Genomic DNA, 20,586 nt, shown 5'->3' on the forward strand with positions numbered 1-20,586 from the left:
TAGCTAGGAAATTCAAATGTACTACGGCTGCCCGTGAGAGGTATATAGCACAAAAAATGGAGATTTTAATACAGCAAGATGAGTGCTACAATGTCTAAAATATTGTTTTTTGGGAAAGGATTTTCTATGTATTTAAAACAATTCACATGTGGATTTCTATAGATCAGACGAGCAAGGAAAAGGCCAATTTTTAGTATGATGCATACAAAATATGATTTGTCATTCTCGATGTTTATTAAAAGTATTCCAAGGGCGTATACAGGATTAAGAACAGGGGGGTGGGGGCTTAAAACAAAGAAGTTCATTATCCAGTAGCACTTTAAACCCCCCCCCCCCTGTTAACGCCTCTTGAGGGTTCAGTTGTGAATTATTTCTGTCACCTTAAACAAATTAATCTCACAAAATCAGTTGCAGTTGCTTACTCATTTAAAGCAACTTTATAGCTTAATAGCTTAAAGTGCATTTGAGAATATAATAAATTTAAATTGATATTATAACACTACTGTATTTTATCTGTTTTCATCACTAACATTTTATGCAACTTTTAGAATACACATTCCGCCATTTTGTTTATGTTATTAAAATTTCAGAAAATAAATTATAAAAATGCATGGTGGGAAAGTTGAAACTAAAGTGATCAGTATACGGTTAGTAGATCCTCGATCTTTACTAACTATCTTTATTTTAAAAGGTTGTTAAGCTACAAATGCAATTTTCTATTTTACCGAAACCCTCTAGATGTACAATACATCAATTTTAATTTTAGATACAGATTAGACATCAAGTTCAATAAAGTACAAGCTATAAGACCTCACTACATCCTTGAACTAGTATATTCATTTCAAGTTTGAGGAGTAGATGGTAGGACTCCCTAAACACATGATTTGATTTGATTTGATTTGATTTGATTTGATTTGATTACAAGAAGTGCTTAGGATCCTCGAGATTTTGGCTTCCTGGATCCGGATCCGCAAAAATATGCGGATCCAAGGGGTAAAAAATTAATCAAAAACTGCAAAAAAATCTTTTTTACTCCTAAAACCAAAATCTGAACTTTTGAAAAAAAGAGAGATTTCCTCATTTCTTAATGGTTCATCAAGTTTTAGGATAAAAAAATTCAATAAATTTTAAAGAAATGACCTGGATCCGGACCCGGATCCGCATCAAAATTAAATGGATCTTAAACACTGATTATAAGTCTCAAATGTGTTTTCTTCTCACCTAGATGTTTGATTTTAATAAATATGTACACTGTACAGTATGTACACTGTACAGTATGTACAGTCTGTACACTGTACAGTATGTACAGTCTGTACAGTCTGTTGGTTTTGATGAAAAAATAGAAATTTCAAATAATTTTTCATATCTCTTATAAGCTTTAACAAAGGACATTTTGGAAATGCCAGAACTAGGAGTGTTAAATGATAATTTTTAAGAAATGTTACCCCTTGCCTTTATAATAGATATTTCTTCAAGATTAAAGATGATTTTTAAGTTGTCATTAAATTGTGTTCTTTAGTGGAAAACTTTTTAAAAATTAGTTTTATCTTGGAGCGGCAATAATATTCGAAAATGTGCATGGTCTCCTTTGGAAAGCTTTTTAAAAAAATTCAAATTATAATTTTATTTTTATGTTTTTACCTATACCTTTTTTTGAAAAATGTTAAGATTTAAATAAATGATACAAATTTTTTAGATTTAATTTGAAATACAAAAAAGGTATTGCTTAAATCTAAGATTATAAAAGATGAAATGAAATTCAATTTAAGTTGTTTACCTTTTTGTGTGAAAAAGTTTTATATTCCACTTTATTAGTCATAATTAGGCACTATTTATGATAATTGATAAATACTTTTCATCTTTGAGAAACCTCTCATGCTACATGTAGAAAAATTTTTGAAAAAATCTTTTATTTAAACACTTAAAACACAAGTTTAAAAAAACCTCCTGTTTTACACAGGCAAATTTTGATGTATTGCGCATGCTCATTACTGCATAGCTGAGGCTCGGTCTGCCTAGCAAATCTGGGAGGCTCGAGTCTGCAAACTGGAGGCTCATGGCGTCCGCGGGTTTCCTCCCTCCTTTCACCAAATATTTAGTGTAGCTCTGTAAGCATTTTCTCTTCCTACAATATAAAACAGAACAAAAAAGTTTGCGGATTTCATCATATATTTTTGTGAATTTTAAAAATTTTACTATTTAAATTTTTTGGAATTAATATTTAAAATTCTCATCATTCATAAACCTTCTCTGGGGTCATGCAAGGTCCCACAAAAAAATTGGGCCCTATTGGTTTAGTCATTTTGACTTTTTTCGGTTAAAAACAAACAGACATACAGGCAAAGTTGTAAGAACTTGAGGGAGGGGGGGTTGTTACTTGGATGTTAGGTAGGTTGGTTATTGGTGTGTTGGTTAGGTTGGTTTGTTGGTTAGGCTCCTCAACTCGGACAGAGTAAATACTTCTGAAAATATAAACCTGGTTGTTTAAGTGGAATTAACTATGGATTGCAAAGTTATTTATGGATTTGATCTTTCACTTAGCAAAACGTTTTACTGATTGTTGTTTCTTTGTCGGAGAGTATAGATAAATTTGAACGGAGACTTGCTTTGGTTTGGAGTTTTTCTGAGAGGGGTTTTGGTAAAGACCACTTACAGGGGGGGGGGGAGAGTTATAAGTTGTATTTATGGTCAACAAGAGTATTATGTGGATTATATTCAAATTATTTCAAAATTAGGATAAAATTTCATGGAAGATATGAAATTCTTAAAAACAAAGTATCATTTACTCTCAGAATAATTAAAATCAAAGTTAAAATCAAATCAATCAAAATAATTAGAAATTACCCCCGAAGGATTCAATTTATTCAATGAGAGTGCCATGAGAGTGCCCAGGTTGAGGAGCGTAGAGTAGTGGCAACTTTCTAGATGGGAAATTTCCCAAGCGGCAATTTCCCAAAGTTTAGGTTAGGCCTTCTGAGGCGCCCCAGGCCTGCAATCAGGGCCGAGAACTGCGATTAGGATGGACTCGGGGCCTAGCACTACGGGTAGGAAGGTCTGGGAGCCGAGCTTTGCGGCTAGGACAGACTTGGGAAGTTGCCGCTTGGGAATTTGCACATTTGGAAAGTTGCCGCTTGGGATTTTTCACAGTTGGGAAGTTACCGCTTGGGGAAATACCATTGGGAATTGGGCGCTCGGAAAAAAACCTTTTTGGGAAAGTACCTTACATCCAGTAATTTTAACCTTGTTTTAAATTATTGAAGTCTCCCTTTAATGATCGTTTATTTTAGGCTTGTCATGATCTGATTTATCATGGTTTAGATCTGGATAAATACGATCATCATCAGTTCCCAGGAGTAGTCCCTCGATCATTCATTGGTCCTTTAGGTAATAATGGTGTAGTCCCTTGATACTTCATTGGTCCTTTAGGTAATAATGGAGTAGTCCGTTGATACTTCAGTGGTCCTTTAGGTAATAATGGAGTAGTCCCTTAATACTTCATTGGTCCTTTAAGTAATAATGGCGTAGTCCCTTGATACTTGATTGGTACTTTAGGTAATAATGGAGTAGTCCCTTGATACTTCATTGGTCCTTTAGGTAATAATGGAGTAGTCCCTTAATACTTCAATGGTTCTTGAGATAATAATGGAGTAGTCCCTTGATCATTCATTGGTCCTTTAGGTAATAATGGAGTAGTCCCTTGATACTTCATTGGTCCTTTAGGTAATAATAGAGGAGTACCTTGATACTTCATTGATACTTAAGGTAATAATGGAGTAGTCCCTTGATACTTCATTGGTTCTTTAGGTAATAATGGAGTAGTCCCTTGATACTTCATTGGTTCTTTAGGTAATTATGGAGTAGTCCCTTGATCATTTATAGGTCCTTTAGGTAATAATGGAGTAGTCCCTTGATACTTTAATGGTACTTAAGGTAATAATGGAGTAGTTCCTTGATACTTCAATGGTACTTTAGGTAATAATGGCGTAGTACCGTGATACTTCATTGGTTCTTTAGGTAATAATGGCGTAGTACCTTGATACTTCATTGGTACTTTAGGTAATAATGGAGTAGTCCCTTGATACTTCAAGTTACTTTAGGTAATAATGGAGTAGTCCCTTGATACTTCAATGGTACTTTAGGTAATAATGGAGTAGCCCTTTGATACTTCAATGGTACTTTAGGTAATAATGGAGTAGTCCTTTGATACTTCAATGGTACGTTAGGTAATAATGGAGTAGTCCCTTGATACTCCAATGGTACGTTAGGTAATAATGGAGTAGTCCCTTGATAGTTCAATGGTACTTTAGGTAATAATGGAGTAGTTCCTAGATACTTCAATGGTACTTTAGGTAATAATGGCGTAGTCCTTTGATACTTCAATGGTACTTTAGGTAATAATGGAGTAGTCTCTTGATAGTTCAATGGTACTTTAGGTAATAATGGAGTAGTCCTTTGATATTTCAATCGTACTTTAGGTAATAATGGAGTAGTCCCTTGATACTTCAATGGTACTTTATGTAATAATGGAGTAGTCCTTTGATACTTCAATGGTATTTTAGGTAAAAATGGAGTAGTGCCTTGATACTTCAATGGTTCTTTAGGTAATAATGGAGTAGTCCCTTGATACTTCATTGGTTCTTTAGGTAATATTGGAGTAGTCCCTTGATACTTCATTGGTTCTTTAGGTAATAATGGAGTAGTCCCTTGATACTTCATTGGTCCTTTAGGTAATAATGGCGTAGTACCTTGATACTTCATTTGTTCTTTAGGTAATAATGGAGTAGTCCCTTGATCATTCATTGGTACTTTAGGTAATAATGGAGTAGTCCCTTGATACTTCATTGGTCCTTTAGGTAATATTGGAGTAGTCCTTTGATAGTTCATCGGCCCTTTAATTTAATAATGAACCCGAATTAAAAATTAAAATAAGTAAATTAAAAAGTATAAATTAGGAAGGATAGTTGTACTTTCTTTTCACTGTTGCTGAGAGTGGACCTGAGAAGTACAGTAATTTCTGGTTCACACTGTAGTTCAACTGGTCAAACCTAATTCAACCACGTCCCACTATATTCATTAAATCCCACCTCTCTGCTCTAAATACACATTATTTTTAGTTGTCTCTCTGGTATCCAGTCCCTTCATAGCTCTGCTCAATTTATTTAAACTTAATAAATTCTATTCACAATACATAGGTGAGCCAACAAAAAAAATATTTGATGTAATTTATTTTTCTTTTCTGAAAAAAAGATTTTACCAATCAAAAAAATTCTTACTTTGTCTTTTACAGTCAACGTAAATTTGAAATCAATAATTTAAAGATAGAAAAACAATAATATCTAATAGGATCTGACATTCCCGTCTGTGAATGAAGGGTCACTAAGAATAAAGTTTACAGTCCCTTTAATCAAACATGTTTTAGTTCGAGGAGTTCTCGGAATATTTGTTATATCAGCGTTTGTGTCCTTTAAGAATTCTATCCAAAAAAGGTAAATTTTTTTATTCTATATATTCATCATTTATATTTGTCTAAGGCAAAATTACATTAAACAATATAAAACTAATACAAACTAATACTCTTTCTTTTCTCTGGATATCGTATTTTATAATTGACAGGGTTTGCCAAGAAACAGATGCAATACAAGACTTTTGGCATGAGTATAGTTTAGTTATTCAGAGGTGGTTTCTTGGTCTCAGTGTAGTGTTTTTCGGTTGCTAAAAATGTGGTATGATGACAGCACTGTAAGGCTTGATAGATTTTCACACAATGCTTTGAAACTAACACAGGGAAGTGTGAACAGACACATCCCTAGTTGTTGTATCTGTGATAAAATGTTCATAAATTGTTTTTTTAGCCTTTTTAAAACTTTTATTAAAATAATACAGTCCGAACGAGCAGCATTGTTAAATAAAGATCCTCATTTGATTCTCTTAAACAGAAATGCGCAAGTAATGTAGTAAAAAAAACACAATTGAAAATATTAAACAATCCACTTTTCAAATTTAAAAACATGCATATAAGTTAATATATACATCTTCTATCAGACAAATCTTTAAAGAGTACCTTTGTTAATATATACATCTTCTATCAGACAAATCTTTAAAGAGTACCTTTGTTAATCGGACATACCACTCAAGAAATGGGGGGTGTATTGCGGATATCGAGATCAATGCTTGATCTCCTCTTTTTGGAAATCTGCAGATTAATTTAATCCGTATTTGTATCCAGAAATGTGTCTAAAATTCAACCAATCAGAGTTTCATATATTTTAAATATGATCCTAATATTGAGACCTGATTGTGTTTATTATGTATTTCTCACAGTCCCTTTTTTAGTGCAAGAGTTATCAATATATGGAATGATATTCCGTATGAAATCAAAAGTGCTGGAAACCTGAACATTTTCAAAAATAAGCTCGATAACTGAATTCCTGAACGGCCAATGAAGTCGGAAAAGAGATGTTTTAAATTATCACACCCGTGATATATAAACATAATCACACCAATTAAACCAATTAAACCCTATATTTTAGGTATGGTCCTAATATTGGGACCTGGTTGTGTTTATTTTATATTTCTCACAGTCCCTATATTTTAGGTATGGTCCTAATATTGGGACCTGATTGTGTTTATTATCCATCTCTCACAGTCCCTATATTTTAGGTATGGTCCTAATATTGGGACCTGATTGTGTTTATTATCCATCTCTCACAGTCCCTATATTTTAGGTATGGTCCTAATATTGGGACCTGATTGTGTTTATTATCCATCTCTCACAGTCCCTATATTTTAGGTATGGTCCTAATATTGGGACCTGATTGTGTTTATTATCCATCTCTCACAGTCCCTATATTTTAGGTATGGTCCTAATATTGGGACCTGGTTGTGTTTATTATCTATTTCTCAGTTTCATTTTCTCTTCTACGCATCCCGTCCTCTTCCCAACATATTCGCTTTAGGTATTTATTTTCTTGTCTGGGTGATTGTTTGTTTGTTTGTTTGGGGCTCAAAAACGACAGTATTGTCTGAAACAAACAAATCAAATATAATTGAAAATTGTAATTGAAGTCTGAAATATCGTGATTTAAAAAGTAACTTTTTTTATATCAACTAAACTTTGTAAAGGAAAAGCAGAAAATGTTGGAATAGGAAGACGACTTTTAGACTCAAGTTTTGACTTTAAATAGTCCAATGAATATGAGGCACAGTAATTGTGCAATGTAAACAGACCCATTTAACTTAATATCTGATAATAACGTAATAGTAAAGATATTTGCTTTGTAACAACATCAAATTCACTTCAGTCTTGCTTTAATGTCGTATTCCTATTCTACAGTTTTCTGGCTTTCCCTGTAAACTAAAATATACGTATTTATATTAAACATATAAATTAATACAAATTAAAAAGTTTCAGATGTACTTCAATCTTATCTGATGAATTATGTGGAAGATATTGTCGATTTTCTAGCTTTATTAGTGTTTTATTCTGACAATATTCTCCAATGTTTCTGCAACAGATGGTCGCAAGATTTTTTANCTAAAGATGTGTCTATAATGTCTCCGCAAGATGAACTTTGAAGACGGATAAGTTTACTCTGTTTGTATACTGTAATTTTCTTGATTTACTAAGTACAACCGTATGCAGTCAAAACATAAACAAACAAAATGTGAACATAACAGACGAAATTCTTACTGATTACAGCTTTCTCAGTAGGTATCACTATACTAAATCAAAGAATTATTTAAAAAGACGATATCGAATTCTTCACTGAATTCCCATGTTTATTGGGACACCCTGTAGTTCGTCAATTAGAAGTAAGTTTTACGTTAGACTGAAATCTTGCATGATAGGAATCGTAACTCCTCTCATCTAAGAGAGAGAAGAACGAAATTGTTTAAAATATATTTTGTTTAACAAAAAAACTGTTTTCTCATACTTGTGAATAAAATCAGAACTAGAGAAGCTACGAGGTTAGAAAGTCGTGTCAGTAATGTCTTATAAATTGTTGAGCCGATTCTAACAAAAAGCTTTACATTTTCTCAATCGTTTTGACGTTTTTTGGTAACAGGCAAACCAACCAACAAACAAACAGAAAAGTCTTTTATTTGTGAAACAGGCAAACTCATTTGTCTAACACTGTAATTTCAAAAAATATCGATTATTTCTGATATTTAGCATAAAAGAGATTCTGAAGTATGGAATAATTTCTCTTCTAGGTAATGTTTAAAAAAATATTTTTATTGAAATTGCAATTGTATGTTTATTGTCCAATGACCATTGACTTTGATCCATTTTTACCCCAAAAAATTTAGTTCATAAAATTTAAAAGAAATAAATTTAAATGTAATAGATCGCGGAAATGTATTATATTGCTTAGTCCAGGGGAGGAAGGTTCCAAACAATGCTTTTTATTCAAAATTGACACGGATTGTCAGCTCTAGATTAAATTCCTAGTTTTGAATTTTCTTCCCTGTAAAAGGGGTTTTGGGTCATATTGTTTAGATATATGTTCTTTATAATAAAGCTTTTTGTTCATATATTTATACGTTAGCAAAAGTTGGCAAAACGGCTGAACCAAATTGGATGACATTTTTTGAGTGAACCCATGGGTATCCTGGGAGTAACATATTTTTTTCAAAATTTGAAGTTTATTATATAGTGTTTTTCTATGGTGGCATTGTCGGCACTTTAGTTAGTGGGTTGTATTTTTCTAATCAGGGGCCGAATTTAAAAAATTTGAACCGAAGCTTAAATTTAAGTCGCGGCTTAAATATGGTTGGTTCCACTTAAAATCGTGTTCATTGTTTCAAGATTTAAGTCGGTGCTCAATTGAATCCGATTTTTGGCGGATTTAAGACTCGGCTCAAATACATTAAGTTCGGACACTTAAAGATTAAACATATTTTTAGAAATCTTTTTTCTAGTTTTCATCCCAATTACTGTTTGCGTGGACTCCTATTTCTGGGGGAGAACATTGTGGCCAGAACTAGGAAAATATTCTTTAACAAATTCTTTACAGAATGTAATTTGTTAACCATCCTTAAAGCGTAATTTCAAGTGACCCTCCATGCAAAGATGACAATGCCCGATTCACAACGGTAACCTTAACGGTTTTGTCTTAATGCATATCAAACGACAGCTGTCTTAATGCATATCAAACGACAGCTAGGAACCCAGGGAATACAGTAGCAGCAACAGATCCTGTGTTTGACCTTCTAATGACCTCTTACGACCTCTAATGACCTAAATGACCTTCAAAAATTTAAATAATTTAACTATGGCTTTATTCATATCAAACGAAAGATAGGAACCCAGGGAATACAGTAGCAGCAAGGAATCAAGTGTTTGACCATCTATATAACCTAAATGACCTCCAAAAATGAAAATGTTTCAACTATGGCTTTATGCATATCAAACGAAAACTAGGAACCCAGGAAATACAGTAGCAGCAATGAATCCAGAATTTTCTTGTATTCTTTTCTTCCCCATAAAGAACTCAGGTAAAACTATTATTTAAGAAAAAAAAATTTAATTTTAAAAATTTAAAACCATGTTTTTGATGTCATGGTCATTTGTTGGGCCTTCCAGATCAAAGTTTGATGTTGGGCCTATAATTGATTGTTTCAGATTCAGAAGTTTTTATTACTTAATAGATAAAGAAGTTTTAGCTATTAAATTAGAATATTTGATATTAAAAATCTTGTAAATTGATTTAGAAGTTATAATTATGTGCTTTGTAAGTTTTAGCAATTTGATTTAGAAATTTTTATTATTTGATTCAAAGTTTTAATATTTTTTGTTTTGATTATTTGATTTAGAAGTTTTTAGCTGTCCATTAGTAATAGTAATAGAATTTGTTGATTAGCCAATACCGTAAAAGCCCATAAAATATTCTTTGGAAAATGGGTATAAAGAAAAGTTAAAACGCATGGTTAATATAATTTGGTTAACAGTCCCTTTAAATATTTCAGGTTTATAATTAGTTTATCAGTCCCTTTAAATATTCTAGGTTTATAATTAGTTTAACAGTCCCTTTAAATATTTTAGGTTTATTATTAGGTTAAAAGTCCCTTTAAATATTCTACGTTTATAATTAGTTTAACAGTCCCTTTAAATATTCTAGGTTTATAATTAGTTTAACATTCCCTTTAAATATTTTAGGTTTATTATTAGGTTAATAGTCCCTTTAAACATTCTAGGTTTATAATTAGTTTAACAGTCCCTTTAACTATTCTAGGTTTATAATTAGTTGAACAGTCCCTTTAAATATTCTAGGTTTATAATCTACACGTTTCCACTTCTAAACACTGCTGCCGCCATTGCTTTAAACTATATTTGGACTCGAAGGAATTTTTTCATTTGTTTAATGAAATGAAAACCATCCATTTAAGTTTTGCAACGTAACTTATTTAGTGACTTTTGTTGTTGTTAAGTGAGTCTCAATTCAAGAAGTGGCATGTTCGATCCAAAACGGTACCATTTGAACCCTCCTCTGATCAATAATGTAGAAAATATCATGGTTATTGCGCTACTCACTTTTATAGAAAAACATAGATATGATCCAACGAGGTTATAGTGTATAGAGTGATGATGTACGCTAGTCCTTTACTAATTGTATAGGCCATAAACTATACCGAGAGCGTACTGCATATTTGTTTAATATAAGGAGATTCTGGCCTAACCTATAGTATATCATTATTAGTAAACAGTGTACAGTACAGCTAACTGAGCACACAGGTAGGAAACTATCATCCCCCCTGATATCATCCTTATTATTGCTCAGATAAACATGGATATCATCCTTATTATTGCTCAGATAAACATGGATAAATCTGGTGCATGACTGGTTTTACGAATAACAGACTGACACATGTCTAATGTCTAATGTGTAACCAGGCGTATAGCACCACCAGGTAGTTTATAAATTATCCTATATTCCTACTAGTTCACAATGCTATACGTTCATTTACTATGCTCGTGAAACCATGGATCCTTTATACTGTGTAAGTAAGACAATGTATACTATTAATTTCATTTAAACCATGCTGCAAACTAGACTGAAACAGAAGGTCAAATTTATCCGACATTGTGACCTCGTAGCTTCTTTAGTTTTGATTTTACATACGAGTATTATGAGGTCTTAGGTGCAGTTACTTTTGTTGAATGTGAAATTAAAGAATACATGTTCTAATTAAAGAATGCATATGCTCTAATTAAAGAATACATGCTCTAATTAAAGAATACATGCTCTAATTAAAGAATACATGCTCTAATTAAAGAATACATGCTCTAATTAAAGAATATATGCTCTAATTAAAGATTACATGCTCTAATTAAAAAATACCTGCTCTAATTAAAGAATACATGCTCTAATTAAAGAATACATATGCTCTAATTAAAGTACTCATTTATTATTAAAAAAATATCTCATGCAATAATGTAAAAATGTAAATAGTGCTGAAAGTTTTTTATAAAAATTATTTTTATGAAGATATGTTCACAAATAATTATATATATATATGGGTATGGTGTTTAAATTTTAATTAACATTTGAACACTATAAAAGTGACATTAGTTTTTAAATACTTATCATTTTAGTAATGTTATCGTTATCAAATCCTTCAAAATATTTTTCAATAAACAGTTCTTTTGAAATCAGAACTTTCCATGTACATCCACAAAAAATGAGACAGTAAAGACGACCAAAAACTCCGCGTATTTGATGATTTCACGTTTAATTTATTAAATTAAAAAACGGTTCAAAAAAAATTCAAAATTTAAAAAAAGCTGATGAGCAATGGTTACATAATATCTCTCCGTAAATCCTTTTCTCTGATTGGTTCAGATTTTTCCCGGGAAATTCAAATTTCCCTTCATGGTTGTTTTGAGAAAGTTTAATATTTAAGTAGCACTAGCAACTCATTATTTTACAGAACTTTTAAGCTAAAACTTAAATTTTAAATTTCGCACATTCTTTAGTTTTAGACTCTGATTTAAATTTTGTATACAGTATAAATTTCTTGTAGTCGTCATCGAGCGGGACTTTCAAACTATTTATAAAACTATTATTTTGGTTCGCAGTGTGTTTTTGAACAGAAATGTTCTCTTTTTAAGAAGGTTCAAGCATTTTTATTTTGTCCCAAGCTTTAGCTAACAATCATTTACAATAAAAAATTGCTTTCTGCAAGAAACTGTGTTTAAAGAAGTTTTACACAAATTGGAAAGAAAACTAATGAGAACTTAGAACTTTCTTCAATTTAGTTTTACAGAAATAAACACATCATGATCTAAGAACTAGTTCACATAGTTTCCAAATTATTGTGACCTTGTTAAATTCCTTTTTAAATAGTTATTTCTTTATTATTTAATAACTAAACTAACTTTTTCGTCTTGCCAACATTTTTAGAATTAATTATTTAATAGTTAATCTTACTCTTTACTTAGCTTTTGAAACTGAAACGGATGCATCTATTTTAATAACGTGGATTTTAAAGGGACTGTAAGCTTAATTTCAAATGACCCTCCATGCAAAGATGGCAATGCCCGATACCCAACGGTACCCTGAAAAGCTTTGCTATATTTTTAAATCTGATTGTTTTCGATTGAAGTTTCTCAGCAAAGTGAGTTTTGCATTTCTAGTGCAGAGAATCATAAGATATATCAGAATTTTTAACACTTTTAAGCCTAGAAACACGATAATATCTTCCACATTAATGATCAGATAAAGTGTAACTTTGTAAATCAGTAATTGCCATCTTTCAAAGATATAAAGGGTGTCCCACGAAACATGACAGATGGTGAATATCTAAAATGTCTTCTTCCATAATTTGTTAAGTTGTTTGATACCAAAGAGAATAATAATAAACATTATATGGCAGTTTTATTACAGTAAAATCGACCATAGATTAAGATATGTTGGAGTAAAAAATTTTTCTATCGAACTAAACTGCAAAAAGTCTTTAAATCTTATCCAGTATTTGGAAGACGACATTCTGTACTTAAAACTACGCTTACAGTCCCCTTTAATGTTTTAGGTGTGTTTTTATGTTATGTTTCATAAAATTGACGAAGCTTCAAGGAGTTCAAGATCTAGAATTAAAAGTGGAGAATATTAGAATTCTAATCTCCCCTGAACCCTGCAACATTATTACAGGTCTTTCCCTATTTTTCTAAAAATATAATTTATCATTTTAAAATTTTTGTTGACTGTCCCCAATTCTGATAATTTTGAAAAACATTGAATTAAAGGGACTGTAAGCGTGATTTCAAGTGACCCTCCGTTAAAATATTGCAATGTCCGATTCACATATGGTACCACGAAAACATTTATCTAATCAGGAATATGGAAAATATAAGTTTAAAAGTGTTTTAACTTTATTCTTAAACTGGTACCTCTGTGAATCGGGCATTGTTATCTTTGCATAGCTGGCCTCTTGAAATGACGCTTTAAAGAACAACGAATCACAGGCAGCCGTAGTACATTCCGAACCGGGTCAACCTTTCTGGTCCCAGTTTGTACTGTACCCCATGGACATTGGGTTTATAAAGCAGACAATCAACAGGTCTAGCCGGTGCAACAAGGTTGACGCAGTCAGACTTTATGCTTCATATATGTTGAATTTACTTTTACTAAAGGGGCAGAGGTGTGTGGAATAGACGATTGATTATTTACTGTTTGAATACCCATAAATTTTGCCCTGAGGCTTGTTAAGCATTTATAAAAACTTACGCGACTAATAAATCGACCTCCCTTATTGTACAGTATATACACAGTTAAAAACAGTATAACTCGCAAAAGTCTCTATCAAATATAATCTTAGAAGTCACGCACCTCTGCCCCTTTAGTAAAAGTGAATTCAACCTATGTGAAGCATAAAGTCTGACCGCGTCAACCTTGTTGCACCGGCTAGACCTATTGTTTGTAGGCTGAGAAGGAAAATGTTCGAGTTCATCTTGATGTATTCTCCTGTCAAACAGGTTTATCAATTATCATCCATCACTTCATTCATTCATCTATTTTTCCATCCTTTAAACCATCCATCTATTTACCCTTTCATCCTCTAATTCATTTATTCATTCATTCATTCATTCGTTACCTCGTACAACTATTCAATGATTGATTGATTGATTTTAATCATTTTATAATTATAATATTATAGGAATCTCACTGTTTACTCAGCTCAACAAAAACTGGGTTTACGATAAAACTGAAAACTTAACATTGCAGGTTAGAAACTGAGAAAATACAGGGTTACCCACAAAGCATGATACAAATCATGGTTTTTGCATTATAAGGCTGTCTCTGTTACCAAAATGCAAAAAAATCTGCAAAAAAGCGAGGGAAAAAAAACCCAAATAGTAGGAAAGTATAAAGAAAAAAAATTAGGTTGAGAAAAAAAATCATTTTTAAAGAAAATTACTTTAACCCTCTAATCTTATCTTTTAATTTTTATAATGCCTTAACGTTGTGTTATTTTATTAGTGTGTATGCTTTTTATTAGCTTTATTCTTGTTGTTTTTCATGTTTAAAGGGTGCATAAACGTATTTTAAGGGTCTCTGTGATGAAAGAATGTCATCTATAATTTCTACGGGTTCTTGAGAAACAATAAACGACCATTTCTAACTTTTCTTTTCTAATTTTTACTATTTAATCATGATTGTTGAAGAGTTGAAGGTTTAAAGGATACCGTCCAGATAATATCAATATTGTTAATATTTTGTTCTTTTGAAGATTAGGTACCAATCTCTTTAAATTGTAAAAATTTATATAATTTTGTTTTTGAAGGAGTTAGAAGACAACTACACTCATTTACTTATATCAGGTAATNTACTAGTATCAGGTAATGGGTTTTTAATTGTTTTTGGGGGTTATTTTTTATTAAAATGAGGGGGGGCAGAAGTAGTATTTTTGAGAGTGGATAGTAGGAATTTTTTTGAGCAATGGAATGAAATTTTGAAAATTTATACTTAGCGTTTAAGTTTTTTGCTTTTTTGCTTATTTTGAAGATGAATAAATTGTCCTCAAAAATTGTTCAAAAATCCACTCCCTGGAGACTTGGAATAATTCATATTTTCAAAATCGCCAAAAAAAAGCGTTTTCAATATTGATACATTTATATATATTTATGTAAATTAATATATTTAGGACAAAACAAGTATTCCTTGGAGATGAAACACTTTTTAGGAAATATTCATATTTTAATTAAAAAACTATTAATCTTAATATCTACTAATTTTTCTAAATATCATGTTAATATTTGTATCTTATTTTTTCTCTACGTTTATTATGTCTATCTACTTGTCGGTTATTTCTATCTATATATCTATTTGTCTATTATGTCTTTCTACTTGTCTATTTTTTATATTTACTTGTTTATTATGTCTATCTACAGTCATAATCAAAATAACCCTGAATTAATTGACAGTTAATCAGGCAACTTGACATATATATCTCTGGCAATTTTAAATGCTCAATAAGGCAGACCACACTTTGTAATTGGCAGGACTTGGGCTATTATGTGATTATAGTTTCATTGATAATTTTTGCAAAATTAAATTCGAAAGTCGTCTGATTCTGGGTCTTTCTGATTAGGACTCTACTTGTCTGTTATGTCTGTCTACTTGTCTATCTATTTATTTTCTACTTTTTAGTCTACTTGTCTATCTTCTTGTCTATATACTTTTCTTTCTAATTTTCTATCTCCATGTCTATTTATCCATCTAGCTTCTTGTCTACATATTCATCTATTTACTTGTCTATCTACTTGTCTTTTATGTCTATCTTCTTTTCTATTTACTTGTTCCTTTAGTTTTTTCTACTTGTCTATCTAGTTATTTCTTTTTGTCTATCTACATTCTAGATGTCTGTCTTCTTGTCTGTCTACTTGTATATCTTCTTTTCTTTCTACTTTTCTATTTAGGTGTCTATCTACTTGTCTATATATTTGTCTATCTATTTGTCTATGTCCTGGTCTATCTACTTTGTTGTTGTTATTTTTGTATCCCAGATATTAGGTCAGGTCACTTCTTCTTCTGTTATTTCTTCCACTTCTAAACCAAAATGAAGAGCCGCTTCTCTATGTTGTGTTCAAAGGCTAAAGATAATTAAAATTGCCGTTTTTCTGTACAGTTAAAGAGGTGTTGGCCTTTGGGTAACATCTGGGCTTTCTTTTGCAATCATTCATTTTGAATTGTTCATCTATCTACTCGTCTATCTACTAGTCTATCTACTCGTCTATCTACTCTTATATCTACTCGTCTATCTACTCGTCTATCTACTCGTCTATCTACTCGTCTATCTACTCGTCTATCTACTCGTATATTTACTCGTCTATCTACTCGTCTATCTACTAGTCTATCTACACGTCTATCTACTCGTCTATCTACTCGTCTATTTACTCGTCTATTAAATCGTCTAACTACTCGTCTATCTACTTGTCTATCTACTCGTCTATCTACTAGTCTATCTACACATCTATCTACTAGTCTATTTACTCGTCTATTTACTCGTCTATCTACTCGTATATCTACTAGTCTATCTACACGTCTATCTACTCGTCTATCTACTCGTCTATCTACTCGTCTATTTACTCGTATATTAAATCGTCTAACTACTCGTCTATCTACTTGTCTATCTACTCGTCTATCTACTAGTCTATCTACACGTCTATCTACTGGTCTATTTACTCGTCTATTTACTCTTCTATTTCTTGTCTACCTACTTGTTCATCTACTTCTCTATCTTCTTGTTTATCTACTTCTTTATTTACTCGTGTAAATACTTGTTTATCTACTTTTCTATTTACTCGTCTATCTACTCGTCTATTTACTCGTATATTTACTCGCCTATCTACTCGTCTATCTACTAGTCTATCTACACGTCTATCTACTCGTCTATCTACTCGTCTATTTACTTGTCTATTAAATCGTATAACTACTCGTCTATCTACTTGTCTATCTACTTGTCTATCTACTTGTTTATCTACTTCTTTATTTACTCGTGTAAATACTTGTTTATCTACTTGGCTATCTACTCGTCTATCTACTCGTCTATCTTCTTGTCTATCTACTCGTCTATCTACTCGTCTATCTACTCGTCTATCTACTCATCTATCAACTCGTCTATCTACTCGTCTATCTATTTATGTAGTGTCTTGTCAATCCACTGGTCTACATGTCTATCTCTGCCTTAGTATAATTTCTTTTAAAATCTTAGAATTCTATCACAAATGAATATCTGTATGAATAGAAAAGTTTGAAATCCTGGAAGAAATATTTAGCTATGATGGATTAGATATTCAACCTGCCAGGTGATTTTTAAAATATTTTTTGGTTAATTGGTTTTGATCATCAGTTTTTTTTTAAGAAAACAAGTCCTAGAATTTAAATCCCTTCCCCACCCCTGGACAAATTCCTGAGTACGCCTCTGAGCCCAATCTAGTTTAGTCGTTATTTCAAGTTTTACATGCCGGATTCACAATGGAACAGTTTTTATTGGATTAACAGTAAGTAAGATGTTCTTTCTTTTTTTCTGCTGCTTAAGTTCACAAGGTACTTTTATACAGAACCTAAATTGAAAACAATCAATTTTTAGATTGATATACAGGGGATAACTCCATCGTTTTTGTTAAAACAAAGGTTTAAAGAGTATCATTGTGAATCTGAAATGCATCTCTAGAAATTACGTTTACAGTCCCTTTAAATCCTGATAGATATTCAAATATAATAAACAAATATTATTTTTTCAGATTCCCCCCTGTTCTACCACGGACCAAACCAAATATTTATATTCTTGCAAAAAAAAGTAAATTAAAGTAGAAATTGTTTGTTTTTGTTAAAAAATAAAGATTTTGAATTTCAATCTTCTATGATGTTGAGATGACAATGACAATGATAATTGGATTTACAGGGTGTCCCAAGAAACATGGAAATTAAGAGACGACTTGAAAATCGTCTTCTATTACTTATACTAGATAAATGAAAAAAGGGTATCATAAAAAGGTTAAGCTTTTTTAAATGTTGTCTGCCTTATGTATATCTTTTAAATTGACATTTGAACAATTTCATTGTAATTTAGAACTAAAATCTCTCTCATTATTGATGTTTCAAAAATGCGCTAGACCACATTTTGGAATTCCTGATCGACTGGGAGTTTTTTTATGTAATTTTTATAACTGGGATGCTACTAAATTCTGTTAACTTAATTTCCATGTTTATTGGGACTCTTGGGACATCCTATAGTTATTATCACAAAATAAATTAACAGTACGTGTGAAATAGTTAAAAAACCTAAACTCCTAAGTTTCAGAACATTTAGCTGTTTTTATCCGAAATTTATTATAGAATATTGTCAAATGTTTTCAAATTTGAAGAAATGTTAGAGATAATCCAGGTATGTAGGTTATAATTATTAATTATGTTTTTAATGTTTAATGTTTCCAACTAAAAATTTCGTGGATTTTTTCTGAAATTCGGAGAGAAAGATAAGAAGGACGCACACAGTCGTAAACATCATCTGGCCGACATAGGTTTATTGTGTAAGGAGTAAGAAATTCAAGAAGAATTTTATAGAGATTGAATTTGCGCTCTCGTTGAATTATATACTGTAAACAATATAGATATATATACTGTAAACAATATAGATATATATACTGTAAACAATATAAATATATATACTGTAAACAATATAGATATATACTGTAAACAATATAGATATATATACTGTAAACAATATAGATATATACTGTAAACAATATAGATATATATACTGTAAACAATATAAATATATATACTGTAAACAATATAAATATATACTGTAAACAATATAGATTCGAAAGGCTCATGACATGGCCTTGCCTGAAAAAAAACATGAAAAGCGTTAAATCCTTTTATAACGTCAAAAAAAAGTTTTAAATAAAAATCTAGATTTATCCCCGCAACCCGTTTCAATCTGGTGCATGACTGGTTTTACGAATAACAGACTGACACATGTCTAATGTCTAATGTGTAACCAGGCGTATAGCACCACCAGGTAGTTTATAAATTATCTTATATGCTGACTAGTTCACAATACTATTCGTTCATTTACTATGCTCGTGAAACCATGGATTCTTTATATTGTGTAAGTAAGATAATCTATACTATTAATTTCATTTAAACCATGCTGCAAACTAGACTGAAACAGAAGGTCAAATGTATCCGACATTGTGACCTCGTAGCTTCTTTAGTTTTGATTTTACATACGAGTATTATGAGGTCTTAGGTGCAATCACTTTTGTTGAATGTGAAATTAAAGAATACATGTTCTAATTAAAGAATACATGCTCTTATTAAAGAATACGTGCTCTAATTTAAGAATACTTGTTCTAATTAAATAATACATTTGCTTTAATTAAAGAATGCATGTTCTAATTAAAGAATACATATGCTCTAATTAAAGAATACATGCTCTGATTAAAGAAAACCTGCTCTTATCAAAGAATACATGCTCTAATGAAAGAATACATGCTCTAATTAAAGAATACATGCTCTAATTAAAGAATACATGCTCTAATTAAAGAATATAAATGCTCTAACTAAAGAATACATGCTCTAATTAAAGAATACATGCTCCAATTAAAGAATACATGTTCTAATTAAAGAATAATTGTTCTAATTAAAGAATACATGCTCTAATTAAAGAATACATACTTTAATTAAAGAATACATGCTCTAATTAAAGAATACATACTTTAATTAAAGAATACATGCTCTAATTAAATTACTCATTTATTATTAAAAAAATATCTCATGCAATAATGTAAAAATGTAGTTCTGAAAGTTTTTTATGAAAATTATTTTTATCAAGATATGTTCACAAATAAGGATATATTTATATGGGTATAGTTTAAATTTTTTAATATTTGGACACTAAAAGTGACATTAATTTTTAAATACTTATAATTTCAGTTATGTTATCGTTGTCAAATCCTTCAACATATTTTTCAAAAAACAGTTCTTGTGAAATCAGAACTTTCCATGTACAGGGATATCCACAAAGTATGAGACAGTAAAGACGAATATTTTATGATTTCACGTTTAATTTCAGTCTTCTGGTTTAAATATTGTCTTTTAATGGTTTATATTATGATTGGGCAAATAGAGAAACCAGTTTACAATTGCAGGATATTATGAATATAAGAAAATAGACGGTATAAATTCCTTATAGTCGTCATCGAGCGGGAATTAACTATCTATAACACTATTATTTTTGATCGCAGTGTTGTCGGATAGGAACAAGATTCTCAATGATGAACAGATAGACAACGGAATAACCCTCAAATCAAAACCGATAATGCAGAAAACTCTTCATTTCCTAAAAAAATGAAATGGATAATGATGCATGAGTTTGTTACAAGTTTTATAATTTTACAATGAAAAGATTCTTACCATCTAATTGGGGATTGGAAGGTTAAACTGTCGAGGAGTCCTAAGACGTTTTTATGTATTAAAACTTCTGAAAAGAATGACAATTAATTATTAACAAAATTCACTAATTCTTTGTACGAAAATATTTTGTTCACAATAATAAAAGTGTTTAGACTCCGTT

At 31.1% G+C, this 20,586-nt stretch overlaps 2 long non-coding RNA genes across 2 annotated transcripts; both read left to right on the forward strand.

The window, feature by feature from the left end:
* The first annotated feature begins 3,258 nt into the window (after positions 1–3,258).
* Positions 3,259–6,956, forward strand: LOC111714185 (uncharacterized). Its single transcript, XR_002767911.1, has 4 exons — positions 3,259–3,384; positions 5,115–5,192; positions 5,420–5,486; positions 6,856–6,956. It is a non-coding gene; the product is annotated as an uncharacterized LOC111714185 (long non-coding RNA).
* Positions 6,957–13,916: 6,960 nt separating this feature from the next.
* LOC111714176 (uncharacterized) lies at positions 13,917–15,188 on the forward strand. The gene is made up of 4 exons (XR_002767909.1): positions 13,917–13,975; positions 14,158–14,225; positions 14,785–14,821; positions 15,145–15,188. It is a non-coding gene; the product is annotated as an uncharacterized LOC111714176 (long non-coding RNA).
* The last annotated feature ends 5,398 nt before the right edge of the window (positions 15,189–20,586 follow it).

This window comes from Eurytemora carolleeae, unplaced genomic scaffold (genome assembly GCF_000591075.1).
Source record: "Eurytemora carolleeae unplaced genomic scaffold, Eaff_2.0 scaffold931, whole genome shotgun sequence".
NCBI classification, from domain to species: domain Eukaryota; kingdom Metazoa; phylum Arthropoda; class Copepoda; order Calanoida; family Temoridae; genus Eurytemora; species Eurytemora carolleeae.